We start from the raw sequence: 8,627 nt of genomic DNA, 5'->3' as shown, positions 1-8,627 counted from the left end.
TTTATGTTCCGTGTCTAGCATGTGCTGGGCTGGATATTTGTACTGTAGCAATTAACTCTGTATAAATATTGCTCTTAAAAAAGATTTAATACTGTGCTATAATTGTTTTTAGAAGGATGTGCAAATTGTTAGTGCAGCTATGCGATTCTTATGGTTATTTATATTGTAGGTAACTTTTACTCATGTTATCATCTATATTTTTTTAATAGATTCTATGGTAATTTATATCATGTCATCACACGCATGCGATTCTCATGATTTTTTATAAAAAATTTCTATCTCTAGACTATTCATTGCTTTTTCACTATAGATGCAAATTGGGGCTATCCGGTATGAAACAATGTAGAAATGTAATTTTGGTCTTGTGCACATGCATGAATCAAAATAGGAATCAAAGTGCAACTACATGAAAGCATGACAACCCCCTCCCTCCCTCCTTAAAAAATGTATTCAACAAAGCCAGGGATTGAGGGGTGAAATGAGAAATTATAATTAGTTACAAATGTATGAAAAAATGGAATCTTGCACAACTCCAGGTGGGGGTAAACAGTACCATCATGGAACTCTGTCTTCGAGTTTGAATGAATTCTCCTCTTGTCCATTTTCTAGTTATATTCTTATCGAATATGTTCATGAGGTCACAATATTTTATATAGCTCATACGACAACAATTGAATCACGTCCAACTATTTGATTAGAAGTGAAGGGGTGCGTACAAAGTGTTTTTTATTCTAATAATTTTCATTAAATCATAGTTTTTAGATCCTGTCTGAATTCCATCAACTAAACTTTAGCTGACTAAATTTTAGCTGAGAACCTTCATCTTACCTATCACCCATCTAAGCCAGCTAAACTTTAGTTGGTGGGATCCAAACATAATTTTAGAGTGACAACTGAATGCCATGGAATAAATCATCGTCTCTCTTTCTTCACTATATGTCATATTACTGACCGCACCACTTTTCTTTGTTCGTTAATTTTGCTCGATCACCAAACATTTTTTGTCTCACTTCTCCACTATTACGTACCGGCCACGACCGAAGCTTTGACACGCGAGAGCCTGTTGCTTCACGATGGGAGGAAAGCTGAGCTGGGAAACAATCCCCAATGGCTCCCCATCATCCACACTTCCAAGCCACTGGAGCTTTTTTGGAGTACACATCAGCGGCACATGACGATGATGCTTAACGGGTGTGGAAAGTGTTTATTCCCTCCCTACTCTGACTCAAAGGGTGCGTCGTCGCTTGTTTCATTTTTTTTTAATATTACATCATATCCACCACAAGTATTGTATATTACTATACATTTTTATTTTTATTTTCCTGACTCACCCACCGACATTTTTTTGGCACCCCACGACGCCATCTCCCCTCCTTTTATTTCCGAGATTCTAGAAAACCCAGCGGGAGCGGGCATGCCTTTGTGTGTGGGACTGACTCCGCACGAAAGAAAGCCAGAGCTGAGGGAGCAAGAAAGGAAGGAGGGGGGAGAATCTGACGAGCAATTTGGTGAGCTACCCTTTCTGCTTCACTTCACTTGCGGCGCCCGGCTCCACGCCTCCCTCTTGATGTGCGGCAAAGATTGCCCTCTTGTTTAATCCGGATTGGTGGGGGTACGGGGTTTAAGCTACCCAAAAAAACTTTACTATGGGGCGTTTTCTTCCACTGACTTATTTTTAGCACGTATCACATCGAATGTTTAGATACTAATTAGGAGTATTAAACGTAGACTATTTACAAAACCCATTACATAAGACGAATCTAAACGGCGAGACGAATCTATTAAGCCTAATTAAGCCTAATTAATCCATCATTAGCAAATGTTTACTGTAGCAACACATTGTCAAATCATGGACTAATTAGGCTTAATAGATTCGTCTCGCCGTTTAGATTCGTCTTATGTAATGGGTTTTGTAAATAGTCTACGTTTAATACTCCTAATTAGTATCTAAACATTCGATATGACGGGTGCTAAAAATAAGTCAGTGGAAGAAAATGGGACCATATATAGAGACAAATAAAACATCAAGTAATGGTTCGTTCAAGGTTCAGGTTGTGCCAGCTGGACGTGGTCTTGAGTAGAGTTTGAAAAATTTTAACATGCTTTTTTTTAAAATCAAGAAAATTATGGTATGCTTTGAACTTCATATAAACGCTATATACATTTCTCAATCTAGAGGGCCAGAGAGCTATGCTAATGATCACGAGGACTAGGAAGTAGGAACTAGGGTGCGTTTGGCAGACCTCCCAACGTTGATTCTTTGTTTATTCCAGTGGAGTTCTGCCAAATGATTTTTCAAAGAGAATTGATTCTCTACTGATTTTATGAAGTGATTCTTTAAAATTAACTAAGAGGCTGGGAGCTGAAAAAAGTAACTTCTCCTGATTCCGTGGAGTGATTCTACATCCTGATTTCAAGAGTTTATGCTATTGAATTAAAGATAATCACTCTCAGCCACAAAATCACTTTTCTTATAGAATCAGCTCCAATAGTTAATTAGATGGAGCTCTCCCAACATACTTTTTAATGAAGATGTTCACTTTTTTAATTAGAGGTTAGGCAGAAAGAAGCATGCAACTGTACGCTGCAATGCACATGGTTTTATTACTAGGGGTGTCTAGTGGAGGTGGTTGGACTAGCTCCAGGGTTGCTAGCCTCGAAGTCCGGGCTGCACTCAGAAATCTGTCACGCCGTGTACCTCAGCAACCCATGTCGACCCCCCGAGTCCCCGACTGCATGTTGGTCCGACAAAAGAAGCTTTCCTTTTTTTTTCTTAATGCATTGTTCTCCCAGGATGTTTCCTTAAGAGTCGTTAACCAACTCGCTCATCAGGGTTAGTGGTCAGTGATCACAGAAGAGCCACAGGTGAAGAATGGTTCATTTCTTTAAAAGAAAAGGAGAGACTGATTCCAGGTACTCCGGCTACCCCGTCCATGCAACCGTTCCCTGAATTTTTGGTGATTAATGGCAAAGTTAAATTAACCTCTCAATAATGCAGCTTTTTCACGCTGCGTGACAACTGACATCTTGAACACCCTGGACAGTCCGTCAACCCGAAAAAGCGCACCACCTGCTTCGACCAGAAAGATGGCGAGCTGTGCTGGACTATTTTTTCTAATGAAAAGATAGGTAATTTCTATATCACAGAAAAAGTACAAGACTTACAATCTTGGAGGTCATAGTCATGAAAAGAAAAGGAAATAAGAAAACTAAAATTTAACTGGTTGGATTGGGATATCAACCCGACTACACAACTCAAAATTGACGCAATATACTGCCGGTTGGATTGGAACTTCAACACGACATCAGCACTCAGCTCAATAGGAAGTATCCAGCCGATTGTACTGGGACATCAATACGGCTGGGCTCATTAGACCGGTTGGATTCGAACATCAACACAACCGAGCCACTCAACAACACCACTGGCTGGTAAGATTGGAACATCTACCGGACCACTAGCAAGTGTCGCGCGCTGGAACAAGCTACAAAGCCCTACCGGAGAAGATGATCTCACACCGGAAAAGCCGCCACTAAGCGTGACCAACCGCCGCAAGGCCACGAAGAAGCCGTAAGCTCTCCGCCTTATCCAACAATGCCAAGCCGCACACCGTAGGGACGTGGAACCATGGATGCTGGCATTGACAGGGAGTACAAAGGGACCGGGAGAGAGAGAGAAGAAGGATTCACATGTTTCCATATGAACCTATCGTTGCCAAAACAACCAAGAGTTCCACAGTCGTTGATGAGCTACAGGCAAGGTGGATAGGTTAGAATAGGACCTCCCAAAAGCGACACCTTCAGGAAGGAAAACAATGCTGAAACACACCGTCATCGCCCTCCCAAGAGTCCTTGGGCAAGGTTTCACCCAGTCAAGGGGGTGGTGAGGTCTCAACAACACCCCCAAGAGGGAACGTGACACTCAAAAACGTCACCGCTGTCAGCCCAGCAAGAAGCCGGGCACAGCTTTTGCCGGCAATGTCTCCACCCCCTTGCCGCTGAAGCTCCATCGCTTGCCCTAGCCACCACCACAATCCAAAACCAGCACGCAACTGCCGCACCGCTAGTGCTGCATGAACAAAGTCGTCTTCGCCACCTCCGTGCCACTGCACTGCCCATGCACCACACGAGCCCGACCATTGCCGCTCCACACGCGTGGCCACCTCTCCGCACGCCATGAACACCATGCGGCCTCCTCTCGACACTCGCCGTGCACGGCCGCCACTGAGCCGCATCCCTGCCGCTGTGCCGTCACCCGCGTAGCCGGCGAGCAGCTCTCATCGCGGCCCCTCAATGGAAGCCACACACGCGCAGATCTACTCAAGAAGGTCAGCCTCCGAAGAGAGGTGGCCTGACGCCACCAGCCACGCCTCCATGGAGCCGCTGTCGCACCCTTGCACCGGCTGGCGCCAGCCGCATCACCATGACACCACTGGAGAGGCCCACGCAAGCCACCTTTGGTCGTGCCACCACGACGCCACCAAGACCATGCAGATCCACGCCTGCTCCACCTCATGGAAGGCCGGACCTTGCCACGGAGCAGGGATGGGACGCTGTCGGTGGCGCCGGATGCTGCTGTCGCCCAGACGCCTGCGTGCCGTCACTTTGCCTTGCACCGTACCCACCACAGCAGTTGCTTCGCCCAGCTCCGGTGCAACTTGCCGCGCCCCGTGGCCGCCAGGTCACCTCTCACTCTGCACTGCCACCGTGGCTCCTAGCCTGCCCTGCCGTGCCCGGCGTGAGCTCACTGCCCACTCGCCATAGCCACCTCCTGGTCTCTCATCAGATCCGGGCGCACGCGACCAAGGCAGGGCAAAATTGCCCCGCCGCCACCTTCCTAGGGGCCGTGCAGGCTTCCGGCAGCGAGGTGTGGTGGAGGAAGGGGAAGGAGCGGCGGTGGCTAGGTTTTCGGCCGCCGCCCGTGTCGCCTGAGCGGGAGGCGACGTGGGGGCCCAAGATGGGGGGAACCTGTTCTTCTGCTACAAACTGATGCTGTTGTTGGACTACTATTGGTACCGCGAACCATGGCACCCCAAATTAAGGGACGTGTGCAATGCAATCACTTTTATTTTTCTACATTGTACTCATGTAGCATTGGTTGAGAATGAATTGATATAGCTGATGTTTATTAGGGGGTGTTTGTTTCTTTAGGAGCTCCTAAAATTTCTATCACATCGAATGTTTAGATACTAATTAGGAGTTTTAAATATAGACTAATTACGAAACCATTGCACAGATGGAGGCTAATTTGCGAGACGAATCTATTCAGCCTAATTAGTCTATGATTTGGTAATATGATGCTACAGTAAACATGTGCTAGTGATGGATTAATTAGGCTTAATAGATTCGTCTCGCGAATTAGCCTTCATCTGTGTAATTAGTTTTATAATTAGCTCATGTTCAGTCCTCCTAATTAGCATCCGAATATTTATTGTGACATGAATTTTAATCCGGACTAAAGATCCAAACACCCCGATGATCCAGCGATAGTTGTCATCAAAGGGTAGTTGGTGGTGTTCTTCCATCTCTGATTGGTCGAGTTCTTGTCATGTTTTCAGGAAGAAGATCCGGCCGTCCGCACAGGCACAATAATGCCGGGAGATCGACAAGAAAGGTGACGACGACCGGGGTTGGCCTCTTCCTCCTCCCGTCCTCCGGCTGGCAGAACAGCCTAACAACAAGCACGGAATGGGAAGGCGAAGTAGCTCGGCATTGATTGGCTCGGAATAACTCCTGGTGCTAACCAGGTTAGGTTCGTTTTCGTTTTCCCTCCGTCCTCCTCCCTGAGCAGAGGCAGAGCTCCGTGCTGCCGGCCGGCGCCGGCGGGATCCGCTGGTATCTTTGTCCAGGCCATGCCGCCATGGCATGGCAGATTGGCAGGCGAGCTCGAATGAATGCGTGCCGGGTGCCGTGCCACCCCCTCCATCACCTACCTACCTACCAACCACTCGCATGCATGGGCATGGTCACCAGCTCGGCCATGGCAGTGGCCAGTGGCCGTCGTCGTCCTGGGGTCCGGCTGACTGATCCTGCACCTGCAGCACCGTCCCGGCTCGGCATTGATGAGGGTGACCTGCAGGGACCAGCCCCCTACAAAGACCAGACCACGGCACAGTGAAGGAGTAGGAGTACTGGAGTGAGCTGCAGAGACTCGCGTGCAGTGCAGGGGGGGTGCTAGCTCCGGAGTAATGGCGGCCATCCACCCGGCCTGCTGCGTGGACCCGGCCCTCGTGGACCAGGAGTCAAAACGCCAGTACGAGTAGTGAGTAGTGACAATCGTGACGGTTGGGTCGTTCGTCCTTGGGAATGACCGTTTGGTCCTTGGCTTGTTTTCTTGTTTGTTTGTTTCTACTATAAGTTCGTCCTTGGGAGTACAATGCATGTAAGGGTCCTTTGCTTTGACCCAAGACCGTGGGTGGTCGACAATGGCACGTCGCCGAGAGGCCGTCGTCGACGACGACGACGATCCACAGCAACCTTCAGCCTTAGCCGTTGGATCTCCCGTCGTACGGCAACGATCTTTTGCGACATGTACGTACTCGTCAGCACGTACGTGGACTGTGGCCGGCAGGTCCGGCAGCGGCATTGTTTCCCCGGGGGGGGGGGGGGGGGGGGGGGGGAAGGCCGGGATGAGAATGAAGCAGCAGGGCCAGGACAGTGGACGGCAGCAGGAGCAGGAGCTGGTGAGCGAGGTGGCGTGCGTTAATGAAGATGAAGCCATGAAGGCATCAAGGTTTGGCTGGCCACACCATATAGACCTCACCCACCAACAAGAGGTAGGTATACCCTACGCTTCAATAAACCGGCTCACCTGCATCCGCTGCTGCTGCTCCTGCTGCCGTCTGCTTGTGGTACTACTTAACTTGCCAATCTCTCTCTCTCTCTCCCCCCACCAGTCAAGAGAGAGACGGTGAAGAAAAGTTACCTTTCATTTCAAAAAGTGAAAAAAAACCCTTGAGAAATTAAACAAGAGAGTTACTACGTATACTAGTACCGTTGTAGTTGTTCTCAACATTTTGTTGCTTTCAGGCGAAGGATGATGGAAGGAACTTGACCGTCGTCTATGCCTGGAATCCACACCGGTAGGCTCCAAATCTTTCCGGCCATGGAATGGAAGAAGGCGCCAAGGGTGGAGGAGGACAGGATTGTTGAAGCAGCAGGAAAACGGAACCTGCATGCGTTAGCTACTTAGCTACAACAAGACAAGGATCGAGCACAACAGCAGCTCCTGTTCACTTGAATGCTCAAAGGACACGGCCCTTGGCTGCGGAACCTAAAAGCAACAAGCACGAGGACCATGGCCGCGGCCGGGGTCCAGGTCGCCGGTCGGTCAGGGCCGTCAATGCGGATCGGAGTTACGCTTGCCTGACCGGGCAACAGTTTGTTTTCCAAGCGATCGAGAGCAGTAGTTTTTTTTTTTTTTTGATACTGATCGAGAGCAGTTAGGGTACGTACGCTATATCAACCATGCATCCTGTAGTCAGTCAGTGAAGTGTGCCGGGCCCCAATCCTACTGGAAAGTTGCCGTACATAGTACGTGGTCGTGGTCTGGCACTAGCACAGTCCACAGTCTACACCACGTCTAGCTCTACTCCTGCCGCGACTCCAGTGACTTCTTCTCATGCCGGCCGGCAGCTGACGCGGACGGCCTTGGCCTTTGGTTCTTCTTCAACCTTGGCACAACTCATCACAAAAGAAAGAAAAAAAAGAACTTTTTTTGGGGGGAAAAAAAGAAGAAAGTGTGGATGGGTCATGTGTGAGCTTACGTCGAGGCACAGGGCAGTGGTGGACTTGCTGTGGAAGAAAACAAGCGGCAGCAAGGGGAGGATAGAATCATAGAACGTGGAGACGACTAGGGTGGCGCAAGTGCTGACTAGTAGTAGTAGTACTAGCTTCCGGTGCTTTTAGCTCTTTTCTAACCTGCGCTAGGTCACGTACTCACGTGCGTTCAGATTCGTTAGCATACATGCATGCTCTACATGCAGATGTAGTGGTGTCACTGGATTCGCCGTTCAGAGGAGGTAAATGCGTGTTTCCATTTGTAATTTAGAACGTGCAGTGGAGACTAATTAGGGTGGTTAATAGTCTAATAATCCGTGCTAGAAGCTTAGAACACGCGCATTCAGATTCGTTCCAGATGGAAAATGTTGGTGTAAGCGGACCCTGTCATCCGCCAGTGATTTGCGACCATTATATATGCTTCTTCTGTTGACATGATAATGACGAGCGAAATCCGTGAGAATAATACACTCCCTCCATCCTAAATTACTATTCATTTTAGCTTTTCTAGGTACATAGTCTTTTCTACGTGTCTAGATACAGTATATATCTAGAAAAGTCTACGTATCTAGAAAAAACCAAAATGAATAGTAATTTGGGACGGAGGGAGTATTATCCTTAGCAGAAAGAGTTGTACATATATTATGAGGTGAATGACAATATTCTACGTGAAATTGTAATTATATCACACTGGTCATGCCTATCAAGTTCGTCAAAGGACAATCCTACACAGACTTATAGGGTAAGCATTCCACAGAGATTTTGCACATGATTACAGCAGTTAACGTGCGAAACCATCTACTGCACAGGCTACACGCCAACGTTTAAAACGACCGCAGATGGAAGATCGA

Source organism: Setaria italica, chromosome VIII (genome assembly GCF_000263155.2).
Source record: "Setaria italica strain Yugu1 chromosome VIII, Setaria_italica_v2.0, whole genome shotgun sequence".
In the NCBI taxonomy this organism is placed as follows: domain Eukaryota; kingdom Viridiplantae; phylum Streptophyta; class Magnoliopsida; order Poales; family Poaceae; genus Setaria; species Setaria italica.
This window is presented reverse-complemented; position numbering follows the sequence as displayed.